This window comes from Myodes glareolus, chromosome 11 (genome assembly GCF_982192425.1).
Source record: "Myodes glareolus chromosome 11, mMyoGla1.1, whole genome shotgun sequence".
Lineage (NCBI taxonomy): Eukaryota > Metazoa > Chordata > Mammalia > Rodentia > Cricetidae > Myodes > Myodes glareolus.
This window is the reverse complement of record NC_142036.1, coordinates 12,598,577-12,611,483: the sequence shown is the minus strand read 5'-3', so window position 1 is coordinate 12,611,483 and position 12,907 is coordinate 12,598,577. Positions and strand designations below refer to the sequence as shown.

Below are 12,907 nucleotides of genomic sequence, written 5' to 3'. Positions count from 1 at the left end.
CCGGGCACAAATCTAGAACCCCGGAGGGAGTAGGGATGAGCCAGGACATCTATGAGAGCAGGCAAAGGGGCACCCTCATCAGAATGAGACTCAAGGAAGCAATCTCTGTGAGAACATGCCCAAGCTACACCTGTTATTGCAGAGTGAATACCAGGAATGTTGAGCAATCTCCAGGAACAGGGAGGAAACCATGGGGTGACTGGAACCATACCCTGGTTGTACCACGATGAGCAGCCACCTCAGCCTTGGCACCTGGAAGATTGATCATCAGAGACAAGACAACCCAACTACATCAATCAGAGGAAAAGAGAGGTAGACAAGGTAAGAACACACGCAACATCACAAAGAGCAACTAGTAAAAACTAGTGGCCCTATAACCGCAAGATTTCAAAAACCAAATGTAGATAGTGCAAAAGAGAATGACCTCAAAATAACTTTAGGAGAATGTGTGAGGTCCTTAAAAATGAAATTAAAAATTGCCTCAGTGGAGGACAAGACAAAAAAAATGGGAAGACATCAACAAATCCCTTAAAGAAAACCAAGAAAAAATTATCAAGCATATGAAAGAAACTTTTCAAGACTTGAAAATTAAACTAGAGACAATAAAGAAAACACAAGCCAAGGGAATTATAGAAACAGGAATAATAAGAAACTGACCAGAACCACAAATGAAACATAAACAGCAGAGTACAAGAGGTGGAAGAGAGAATCTCAAGCACTGGAGATACAACTGAGGAAACAGACTAAGAGGTTAAAGAAAATATTAAATCTAATAGAAAGCTTATACAAATTATCCAGGAAACATGTGTCACCATGAAAAGAACAAACCTAAGAATGATAGATATAGGAGAAAGAAGTCCAACTTAAAAGCACAGAAAATATATTTAACAAAATCATAGAAAACTTTCCCAACCTAAAGAGAGACAAGCCTATGAAGATCTAAGAAACTTTCAGAACACCAAATAGACTGGATCAAAAATAATTCCTCTTGCTACATAATAATCAAAAGACAAAACATACAGAACAAAGAAAGAATATTAATAGTTTCATTGGAAAAAGGCCAAGTATCATATACATCCAGACCTATCAGAATTACACCTGACTCCTCAATGACAGCAATAAAAGCCATAAAGTCCTGGTCAAGTATTATGCAGATATTAAGAGACAATGAATGCCAACATAGGCTACTATACCCAGCAAAACTTTCAATCATCATAGAAGGACATACGAGATATTCTGTGACAGAACCAGATTTAACTAATACTTAGCCACAAACAGAACCCTACAAAAGTACTAGAAGGAAAACATCAACCCAAGGAAGTTGACTACATCCACAAAAACACAGAAAATAGATGATCTCACAGAAACAAGTCCCAAAGAAGAGAAACACACATATAATAACATCACCAAGAATAAAAACTTAAATAAGAGGAGATAGCAATCATTGGTAATTAATACCCCTTAAAATAAATTGACTCAACTCTCCTATAAAGAGACACCGCTCTTAGGGCTGGAGAGGGAGGAGGAAAGGGAGTGGGGGGAGTGGGAGGGTTTTGGGAGGAGGGGCAGATATGGTAACTTTTATAAACAAAAAAAAGAGACAAAGGTAACAGGTTTGATTACAAAATAGAATCCATCTTTCTGTGGCAAACAAGAAACACATGTCAGAAATCAGTACTGCGAGGGATGCGATCACCCACTGATACAAGGGGACTGATCTAATGAGAGTTTACCAAGGCTAGTTGGACTGGGACTGAACGAGGACGCAATCCAACCAGATTCTCTGAATGTGGCCGGATTCTCTGAATGTGGCTGGCCCGGAGTCTTTCTGAAAAACCATTGACAATGGCACTGGGACTTGTTTCCTCTGCATATACTGGATTTTGCGGATCCAGTCTGTCTGGACACTCACCTTCCTGGACCTGGAGGGAGGCGGGAGGAACTTGAACTTCCTACTGGGCAGGAAACCCTGACTGCTCTTAGGGATGGAGAGGGAGGAGGAGAGGGAGTGGGGGGAGTGGGAGGGTAGTAGGAGGAGGGGCAGAAATGGAAACTTTTATAATTTAATAAAATTACAAAAAAAAGAATTAGACTACTTAGGATAGGATAATCATTGAATCATTTATCACATGTTTCTTGCTTGATATTGTTTATGCTGATTGTAATTCTAACTTTTACACTTCATTTTTGTTCTTATTGTATATAATTTTGTATTAGGCTTAGAACTCTCCTATTTAAACAAAAGAGGGATGTGCTGTAGGAAATCTTTCAGCAAGAAACCTTTAAATTTTCTGTCCATTTGGGAGTGGCCTCTTATTCTATAAGTGCCAATGTAAAGTGTGTGCTCTTTCTTTCACTTCTGGCTGCTGGATTTGGTTGCTGTTCCTCATTCCAGCAAAGGACTGTGATCTGTGAGTCTACCCCTAAATAAATTATGCTTTATTATACTCAAAAAAAAAGAAACACATGTCAAACAGATAAACAGTTGTGTCTACATGATGAAATTAAAATCCTGTAAATTTTAATAATGTGTTTAAACACCTTGGTAGAGATAGGATACTTTATTTTATCCAAAAACAAATTGATTACACACCAGGAGCCTGAGAAGACCAGAATACATTCCAAGACCTACAATTTACAATGTGACTTGACAGCATTTTCAGAAAGGGACATGAAACTCAGGGACAACTTAAAGAGTGTGTTTGCCAAAATCCTCCTGCAGACTCCTGAAGCTCAGCTGCTATCTCTAGCTGCATTAGTTCCATGGTCTGAGTACCAGAATCAATGATGAAACTGATGTTCACTACTTGAGGATAATAGAGTGTGTAAAGGAAATCAAGGATAATGGTTTATAAGTCTATTCTGTCCTGCATGATCTGTTGGCTCTTATCAAAATCCTAAATTCTGCTCTAGCTGGAGAATTAACTGAAGCTCTGTTGTGAAACTAGGGACCGTAGTCTCAATGGTCTATTAGTTTCTTCAAGATAGATCCTGGTACCCACAGCATATCCAGGTATGCTGCGTATGATGCTCTCTATCTTGTTCAGATGAGCTTGAAAGTTGTGTAGAAAAATAAATATTGTAGTGGAAAACAGAACTTCATAAATATGCAGATGCAATAAAAGTTAATACAGACTAAGTTCTAGAAGATTAGAATGGAAAAATGTCTTTCATACCCAGAGCAAGCCAACCATTCCTGGGCTTGTTCACTTACTTTGATTTAGCACTGTGAAAAGACTTGTGATAAAACTGGTAAGTCTCTCTTGGCCCTTAGTATTGGCCCTTAGTATTGCCTGATGGTCCTGAGGTTTCTGTAGGAAGGTTTTATACAGTTTCACACTTGAGTTCCATAACTATATCTCTAGTACAGTAATATATTGCTGTGTTCTCAGCTTTCAGTTATACAGATACAAGAAAATTTGGCTCTTGAGGTTGTTCCTGCTGATGGTAACCTTGGTCTATAGAATTGAGTTACAATCAGTGTTTTCATTATATCATATTATTCCCATTAACTCCAGACCCTTTCCTGAAGTCTGTTGGGCCCAGTACATGAGCTAGTTAATGAGAACACAGAAACAGTGCAGGTAGGAGAAAGGGTCTGGGTGTGTGATGGCTGTGCCAGGCCAGGTTCTAATTCCTTCACATGGACCATGGACAGTGCCCCTGGGGAAAACAATATCAACATCATTCAAATATTACATACATGATGTACCTGGTTCTCTCTCCTGAAACTCTGAAACACTTACAGTTTGGAAAGGTCATGAGGTAGAGGAGCAGCACCAGGACAGTCATGCTTTGCTGAAAGCTCTAGTAAGAAGGAGATGGGTCTTCTCAGCAAAGCCTAGGCTTTCATCCTTAGCCTGAGGGCTGTATTGCATTTGGAAAGGTTTCTGAGAGGGAAAAAAGGAAAGCCAAAATGGTTTCCCTTTCACTTTCAGGTGACTGACTTTTGCTTTGTGCTTCTTCGTAGAAATGGAAATGGATACTCAGGAACATTTTCCTGCTTCTGATTGGATTTATAATCCCTGACAAAAAGGAAATATTTTGGGTCACACTGTACAGACCTGTCAGGCAAAAGATGGGAATTTTTACGGTGAGTCCACATTCAATCAATGATGGTAGAACAAGGTATCACTTACTCGATGTATTCTGTAAAGGATCAATTTACAGCCAGGAAGTGGTGGTACATGCCTTTAATCCCAGCACTTGGGAGACAGAGGCAGGCAGATCTCTGTTAGATTGAAGTCAGCGTGGTGCACAAGAGATAGTTCCAGGACAGGCTCCAAATCTACAGAAAAACCCTATCTCAAGTACACAAAAACAAAAACAAAAAATACCCAAAAGGATCAATTTACTGAGCATAGATTTCGAGAATATTGGGGTATTGAGGATAAATCAAAACAAACAAAGAAAACAGAAGTAAGAGAACAAGGAGAAGTATGGAAACTGCACCCTCAGCCGATGACTCCTATTCTCATTCTGGACTCCATTATCTTTCCATGACCACTGTGTAGTTGAACCACAGATTGTGCTGGAGTCTCACTACTTATGTTCAACACCACACACCTGAATGAAAAGAAAAATAAGAGCAGACTGCACATATGAGTAATAGTGTCTGTCACACATCTAGAAGACAGAGACATGTCCTCTTGAGCTGTGTTCTCTGCCTTTGACACTTTGGGAATCACTGGGATCTAAAGGAAGAATGGGAACAGGAACATCTTCACAGGCTTGCTCTGGGTAATGGAAGGCAAACCTTGAATCCCAGTATTGCTGCTGACCTGCCTTCAGACCAGGTTTCTGTGGTGACCATGTTATGGTAACCTCTGTAATATAAACTATTTATAGATGATGAGAAAGTATGCATCACTAATGCAAGATACACAGATACTCAGACATATACACACAGAAAGATATACAACAACAGAGACAATTCTTCCCCAAAAACACACTTACAAGGGCAGATAGATACATGTATATTAACTTTATATGATATTTGAGAATATTCTTTTCCCAACTTTGTCATTCATTCTACTTAAAAACAAACAACCATGTTCATTAATAATATACTGTGATTACATTGATTCATCCCACTACCCTCTCTCCTCTTTCTCTCACTCCTTTGGACCTTCTGTCTTCTCCTACTGTCATGTCTCTTCTTTTCCCTTCTCCCTTCTTTACTGTCTTCCTATACCAGCTCTGCTTCTTTTTCTGCTTATCAAGAAGTGAGATAGCAGAGTCAAATCATCTTGTGTAATTCTATGAGGAAGTCCCCAGTTTTTATAATGTCTTAGTAGGACCACACTGTCATTTCCACAGCACAGGCATCCCTTCTCCTCCATTCCCATAATATGATCTCATTCTTTCTTTCGTAAATGGCACTCATATCATTAGTTACAGGCAACTCATTCTTTTGGGTTCAAGATCCATTTCTGTGGTTATTAAAAATGTCAGCTTTATGCAACCTCTTCTGTCCACTTTAACTGGTCAAGGTGAATCATCTCAAACAGCGGGTTGAGGACAGAACACTGTGTGCTCAAGAGGACATCACCTCTAAACTCTGGGTTCCCAAAGCTATCTGTTAACCTTCTGACTAAGAAGAAAAATTGAGAGAGAAAGAGGGAGAGTGATAGAGACTGTGACACAGACAGAGATAGGGAGACAGAGAGGGATAAAGGGAAACAAGGTTAAAACTGTAATAAATAGACACACAACACAACTGGAACCAGAAGTTTAAATGATAATTTGGACATTCAAGGATCACTACACGCTATACCCGTAGAGAAAATTCCTAAGTGTGATATGGAGAGGCAGTGCAGACACAGAGAAGTCCAGTCCTCCATGTTTCTCTGAGCAGGCTCTTCTGTGACCCAGATCTCTAAGTGCTCTCAGCGCCCCCTGCTGGTCCTGTGTTCCCCACAGTGGTATTTTTGTCTGAGCTCACAGTAGCATTCACTCACTGTGTCTCTTGTACAGTAATACATGGCTGTGTCCTCAGACTTCAGACTGCTCATTTCCAGGTACAGAGTATTCTTGGCATTGTCTCTGGAGATTGTGAACCGGCCCACAGCGTCAGTATAGTAGATGCTACCACCACTTGGACTAATCTCTGCGATCCACTCCAGGCCCTTCCCTGGAGCCTGGCGGACCCAGCTCATGTAATTACTACTAAAGGTGAATCCAGAGGCTGCACAGGAGAGTTTCAGGGATTTTCCAGGCTGCACTAAGCCCCCGCCAGACTCCAGCAATTGCACCTCACACTGAACACCTGTAAACACAAAGAATTCTGGTTAGAAAACTTACACAAAAGACATTTTTTTTCTTTCTCATGTCCACACAACACACAGCGTTTCATCTTTTTAAGTTACCTTTTAAAATAAGGACAAAGGAAACCATTATAAGCCATAAGTCCATGGTGATTGTCCTGTCTTCAATGCTGAACCCTGACTGGGAGGACTTGGAAATCCAGGGCTTGTCTCCTCCGCCAGAGCTGCAGGGTCAAGGCAGGGCTAGATTTAATGGGCACAAAGAAAACTCATTTGCATATCTTTCTTCCATAACAGGCTCTGAAGTTGAACCAGGGCAGAAGGCAGTACTCAGAGCAGATATAAGTCATCATTCACACTACTGACAGTTATAGAAACTGAAGCATTAATGTAGCTCTGTGTACACATTTTCCTTGTTAGGGACTCACGACACTATTTAGTTCTCTTTTCACAATATGCATGGAAAATGTTTTTGTTGCTGTCTGTCTTCCTCTCAGTTATTGCTGGGGGGACATATTTATATTTACAGCAATAAATTGTTTGAAGACTGAAATTATTCCTATGATCACTTTTTACTACCCACTCTGCCTTTCCCTTTCCCATCTGGATACCAGGCAACACATGCCTGTCTTCATGTCTTAGGTCAATTTTTATTTCTGCATATTTATATAATTAGCACAATGTGGACATCTAATGCATTTTTGTAACAAAATACAAAACTTTTGAATCAATTTCGTATTTTCAGAAGACATTCTTTTTATTTTCCCAAATTGTCGTGCTTTCTACCCATGCAGTCCTTTTCTTTCATTACACCCAACTTTTCCTTTCAAAATCTCTGTGCCTCTTACCCTTCACTTAAAATGTCTTTTCCTGTATTGACTTCCATTCTAGTTCTAAACCTACAAAACCTACAGAATCTCAAACACACAATCTGAATTCTCTCCATAATGCAGAAACTGTCGTTCCCAATCTTCAATATGGTGTATGATATAAGATTTCCAGTATCATTCAAGCTCCTCCAAGGCTCAGACACTACTGATGAAGAGGATGTGGGAAGAATGTGAGGAGTGGAGCACAGGGAGGGGTGCTGTGAAATGTTGTCTTCTGGACATTTCATGGATATTACAATCCTGTATTCATAATGGCTGCTGTTTTCTTTAAGAACCCAAATAGGTTCAAACCAGCCAAAACCATGGTATAGATAGCACTGATAATTCTTTGGCCCTATTTCTTGCTGAGAGGAGTTGGAAATTTCTTTTTCTGGACAAGGGATATAGTCACTCTCTTTTGAGGGTATGATCCCTGGTATATTTCCTATGTTGTAGTGCTTGGGTTCACACACATGCAGATATGGACAACACTAACTAAACTTAAATAAGATTGGTAGTGCTTCATGTTTGGAAGATGAGAAGGAGCTGGTTGGAAAATATCACATGTCAGGATCCCAAAAAAATAAAGAAAAATAGTAAAAGCTGTATAACTGAGGCTCAGAACGATAAATTCAGAAAGCCAATTAAGGAACACTGGTAAATATCCAGTAACTTGGTAGGCAACTTTATCTGGTACCATCTTTCCATTCAACTAAGAACTGGTGGGGTCCTTCACTTATTTCTAAAAAATGCATTACAGATAATCATATACATGATTTATAAAATATCTTTCCACATTTGGTTAGCTGTTGCTGTTCTCTATGGTGACAATATCTCACCAACAATCAGAATTAGGGGGAAAATATTTCATTCTTGCTCTACCCTTTCAGGGCTCATGCTGCAGGAACAGTTATTCTGGTGTTAGATTATACATATGTGTCTTCTAGGTAGCCCCCTTTCTTTAAAATTATAAAAGAATGAATCAGAGGACATACAGAAGAGAAAAGAATTTCAAGGGCATCTCTATAAACATTTGCTGCTTCTTTTCTCCCTTCCAAGTACTAACCAGGCCCGGGCCTACTTAGCTTCTGAGATAAGACGAGTTTGGGTGCATTAAGGGTGATATAACCATAAACTTTCTGCTTCTTTTCTACAATGGAGGGAAAACTTTGACTGTGTCTATTATTTTAATAATTTATTTACCATAATATGAATATGTGAAGCCTTATCATCTATATTGGTAAGGTCTCCAAAAAAGGTCTGAGTATTCTTGGTCAAAAGACCATAATGGGGACACAAACTGAAATAGCTTACCAGAGCTAATGGTAGCTCACCAATTCTATCCAGACACAGAAGGAACCAGCATAGGTACAAACTAGGCTCTCTGAAAGTGGGTGAGAGTTGTATGACTGGAGCAGACTGCGGGACCACTGGCAGTGTCACTTGCATTGATCTCTACCACCTATACGGACATTTTGGAGACCTATTCTTGATGTGAAATTCCCTTGTTCATGTTCTGAATACTATTGTTTAATAAAGAAACTGCCTGGTGCATTTTTTAGGGCAAAATGGAGGTTTGTGGGAAAAACTAAACTGAACACTGGGAGGAAGAAGGCAGACTCAAGAGTACCATATAGCTGCTGCTGGGGACAGACAAGCCAGAAACTTAACAGTAAGGCACATCAATGTGGTGATTCACAGATTAGCAAAAGTGGGTTAAATAAAGATGTAATGGCTATTCAATAAAGAGCTAGAGCTAATAGGTCAAGAAATGATTTAATTAATACAGTTTTGTGTGAATATTTCAGTTCTGGCATCTGGGAACAAACAAGTAACCTCCAACAACAGATTGGCCCACCAAAGTGGCTGACTATATTCACACAAAAGCCTGAAAAGGGCTTGGAAACGAGTTCTAGACACACCACAAAAACAAAGTTTAGTTCCATTTTTTTGGGGGGGGGCTGGCAGCTCGCACTGTCATACAGTTCTCTTCAGAGAAAAACCCCTGGTTCAGCTCTAGCAACAACAATAACAACAAAATCAACAACAACAACAACAACATCAACACACAAACACATAAAGAGAGAGAGTTTGAAACAGTGGCTTTCTTTGTTGTGTTTAAGTATAAATTCTGACCCTTTAAGAGGGAGCATTTACATGGTGTTTGTGAACAGAGTACTAAAACTTGCTGAATGCAAACACAGACCTGCTGCAACCCAAAACCGGATCTGTGGAATAGAGAATGGCTCTCAGAGGCAATGAACAGACCTCTGACATGTTGGGCTGGTTGGAGTCAAAAGACAAAGCAGACTTAGTTGCTGCTGACTATTTAAAAGCTCTCCAGAGGCCGGGTGGTGGTGGTGCACACCTTTAATCCCAGCACTCGGGAGGCAGAGGCAGGCGAATCTCTGTGAGTTCGAGGCCAGCCTGGTCTACAAGAGCTAGTTCCAGGACAGGCACCATAAACTACAGAGAAACCCTGTCTCAAAATAAATAAATAAATAAATAAATAAATAAATAAATAAAGCTCTCCAGGACAGAAAACAATAAAAGATACACAACAGGACAGATATACACATAAAAGGACTCTAAATAGGACACAGTGTGCTTAAAAAATATACATAGGCTTGGGAGAGAGAAGAAAATGAGTATAGAGGGTTATAAGTGGAAGTAATTGTTTATAAAAAATAAAGCAAATTCTTTAAAGAGGCAGAGTACTGGTAGTCATTGGTTAAAGGAGTAAAGGCACTAAAACAAATATTAAAAGTAATAGAGTAAAAACAAATAAAAATGAAATATATACAAAGAGTCTAGATTATGTATAGTATTGTCTTTTCTTTGAATTTTTTGATGGTGAAGGAACTAAGAACAGAGAGACATTTGATTGTATGGACTGCTAAGATAAACCAACGTAAAGGTATCTTGACTTCAAAATTTGGGTGTAAGGATTTGTTGCTTTGGATAGGAGGTTCTGTTTTTGTTTCCACAGAGGATTGGCATGGGAGAATTGTCTGTATGCTGTCAGTCATGTTTTAAATAAACACTGACTGGCCAGGCAGGAAGTATAGGCAGGAAAATCAGACAGGAAATAGAAATGATGCAATGAAAACAGGAGAATTCTGGGAAAGAGGAAGTTGATTCCTCCCACTCCTGCCCAGATCACCGAAGCATCAGGGTGTGTGATCTGCCAGCTGAAAAATGTACCGTGCCATATGGCAAAAGTAGATAAGAATAATGGGTTAATGCAAGCTACAAGAGCAAATACGTAGTCAAAGCTAATTTGCCAATCAGTTTTATAACTTATAGAGATCTCTGTGTGATTTTTCTGTGGGGCTTGCCAGCTGTGGGTTACCGGGTGGGACAGAAACCCCAACAAAAAGACCCCATTCATGTTACAGAGAAGGAAAACCTATGGATTAAATCCAGACTAGTATGATCTGATGGACAAAAACGTCTGAAAGGTTGCTATAAACACCCCCTAAGATTGCTTAGCCCAAGAAAAAGCAGGAAGAAGTTTAATGAGAACTACACACAAATTCTCTTAAATGATTATTTGTATATATTTGTTTACATTAAAAGGGGTATCTGATATAGAGATTAATACTTTGCATTGGTATTGATCTTGGTCTACTGATATAAATTTAAGGTCAACTTTGCTATGTGTGAAATGCTGATTAAGGTATTGTATATTCAGTTCATTTAAAATGCAATGTATAATTAAAAAATATAGGTTAATAGAGAGCTGTCTATAATAGTCAAATTTGTAGTCATAACAGGTTATCTAGATATATAGAGATGTATTTTAGATAGGTTATCTTCAAACCTTTCAAACACCTATGGAATATAGCATTTAAACTTATGACTTTTGATGAAAGTGAGATCCATCTGCTCCTGGCAGCATCAATTACTTCAAGACAATGATGTGCATCAAAGAGACTCCTTATGGAATTTGTTAGCCATTTGAACAAGAATCTGCTTTTGCCTCGACTGCTTAAGTAGACTTGTAGGACCAAAAAAAAAAAAAGATTGCTGATTTTGATAAAAGAAGGTAAGACAGTCCTTCAGGTTGTCTGCTTTATGAAAGAGTCTTCAAGACGTTCTGCAGAACACAGAAAAAAGTGACTGACAAACTGCCAAAATAGACAGAACTGTCCTTGAAATTTCCTGCTTCATGAAAAAGTCTGCTGGATACTTTGGGACTGTGGGCTGAAGATTGGATGCCCAAGTGATACAGAAGAACTTTGGGTGACTGTTCAGGTAGCAAAATAGCTCATCAATTCTAGGGTTTGGGAAGTTGTTTACAACACACTTCCTGCTTGCTTAGATAATATTATATCCTTCTGGCATCTTTGATGGAGTTAAAGAATAGGTAGTTATAGTTTTCCTTATGATTAAAGTTAAAATAGATATAAATATTATAAGTATAATTCTTGCTTGATACCTGTTTTCTTATGTGTATCTTTTTCTGTGTAAAAGTTAAAACCTTCCTTTTTATTTAAACAGAAAAGTGGAGGTGATGTGGGAGACTCCTCTGTTTGCTATGATTACAATTTAGTTAGAAACTGCCTAAGGCCTGCGCAGGGCAGAATAAATGTAGGTAGAGAAAACTAAACTGCTAGGAAAAGAAGACTGAGTCAAAGACACAATGTAGCCACTACCAGGCACAGACAAGGCAGAAATTTCGTGGTAAGCCACACCCACAGTAGTAATGCACAGGTTAATAGAAATGGGTTGAATTAAGATAACAGCTTATCAGTAAGAAGTTAGAGCTAATAGGCCAAACAGTGATTTAATTAATACAGTTTCTGTGTGATTATTTTGGTTCTGTGCAGCCAGAAACAAAAAAAAAAATGAACTCCAACAACTCATTCTCTATGGATGGATACCTTACTCACCTTTGATATAAAGCCTTGGACCTTCTTCAATGAAATATAACTTACCTACTCCAAGGAGAGGATACTGGTAAGGTGGGGGATAAGTGGATGGAATCGGAGGAAGGGAGGGAATGTGAACTGGGATTGGTATGTAAAATGTAACAAGATAGTTTGCTTTTCTTTTTTAAAAAGAAAAAAGAAAACCTATTCTAAATGTGGTTGTGTCCTATAAGTAGTCAACACTAAAACATCCTAAGGCTCATTCATCTATAGTTCCTATATAACAGAATTATATGGGTTTGCAGTTCAGCAAGGAAACCTGATTCTTGGATAATCATGTTTACAATTATTGAAAATACCATAATATTTTCCTTCAAGTATGGGAGCTTCATTTTCTGTCACTGTTCTCTAGAAATTGAGGAAGACCACAGTCTTTCCTATGTTCATTCCCACAGTTTTGGCATTTCAAATTTCCCCATTGAGAAATACCAGGATGAAAGTTTCCTATGCTATTGTAACATGAGGGGGCCTGCTTGTTGGGGTTTCTGTCCCGCCTGGTACCCTACAGCCGGCATACCCCAAAGAGAAAAATCACACACAGGACTCCTTAAGATTATAAACTGATTGGCCCTTAGCTCTGGCTACTTATTAGCTCTAATAACATATATTACCCCATTATTCTTATCTACATTAGCCATATGGCTTGGTACCTTTTTCAGCTGTCAGTGCACTTGTTGCTTCTTCGGTGGCCTGGGCAGGAATGGCAGAGGGAGCTTCCTGCTTCCCAGAATTCTCCCATTCTCATTGCTCCACCTCTACTTCCTGTCTGGTTTTCCCACCTATACTTCCTGCCTAGCCAATTAGCATTTATTTAAAATACACGATTGACATAATACAG

At 39.0% G+C, this 12,907-nt stretch overlaps 1 pseudogene across 1 annotated transcript; it reads right to left on the bottom strand.

The window, feature by feature from the left end:
* Positions 1 to 5,888: 5,888 nt before the first annotated feature.
* Positions 5,889 to 6,480, bottom strand: LOC148120415 (Ig heavy chain V region 5A pseudogene; annotated as a pseudogene). Its single transcript, XR_015739313.1, has 2 exons — positions 6,369 to 6,480; positions 5,889 to 6,268 (listed from the first exon to the last, which is right to left on the bottom strand). The product of XR_015739313.1 is annotated as an Ig heavy chain V region 5A pseudogene (transcript).
* Positions 6,481 to 12,907: the final 6,427 nt, after the last annotated feature.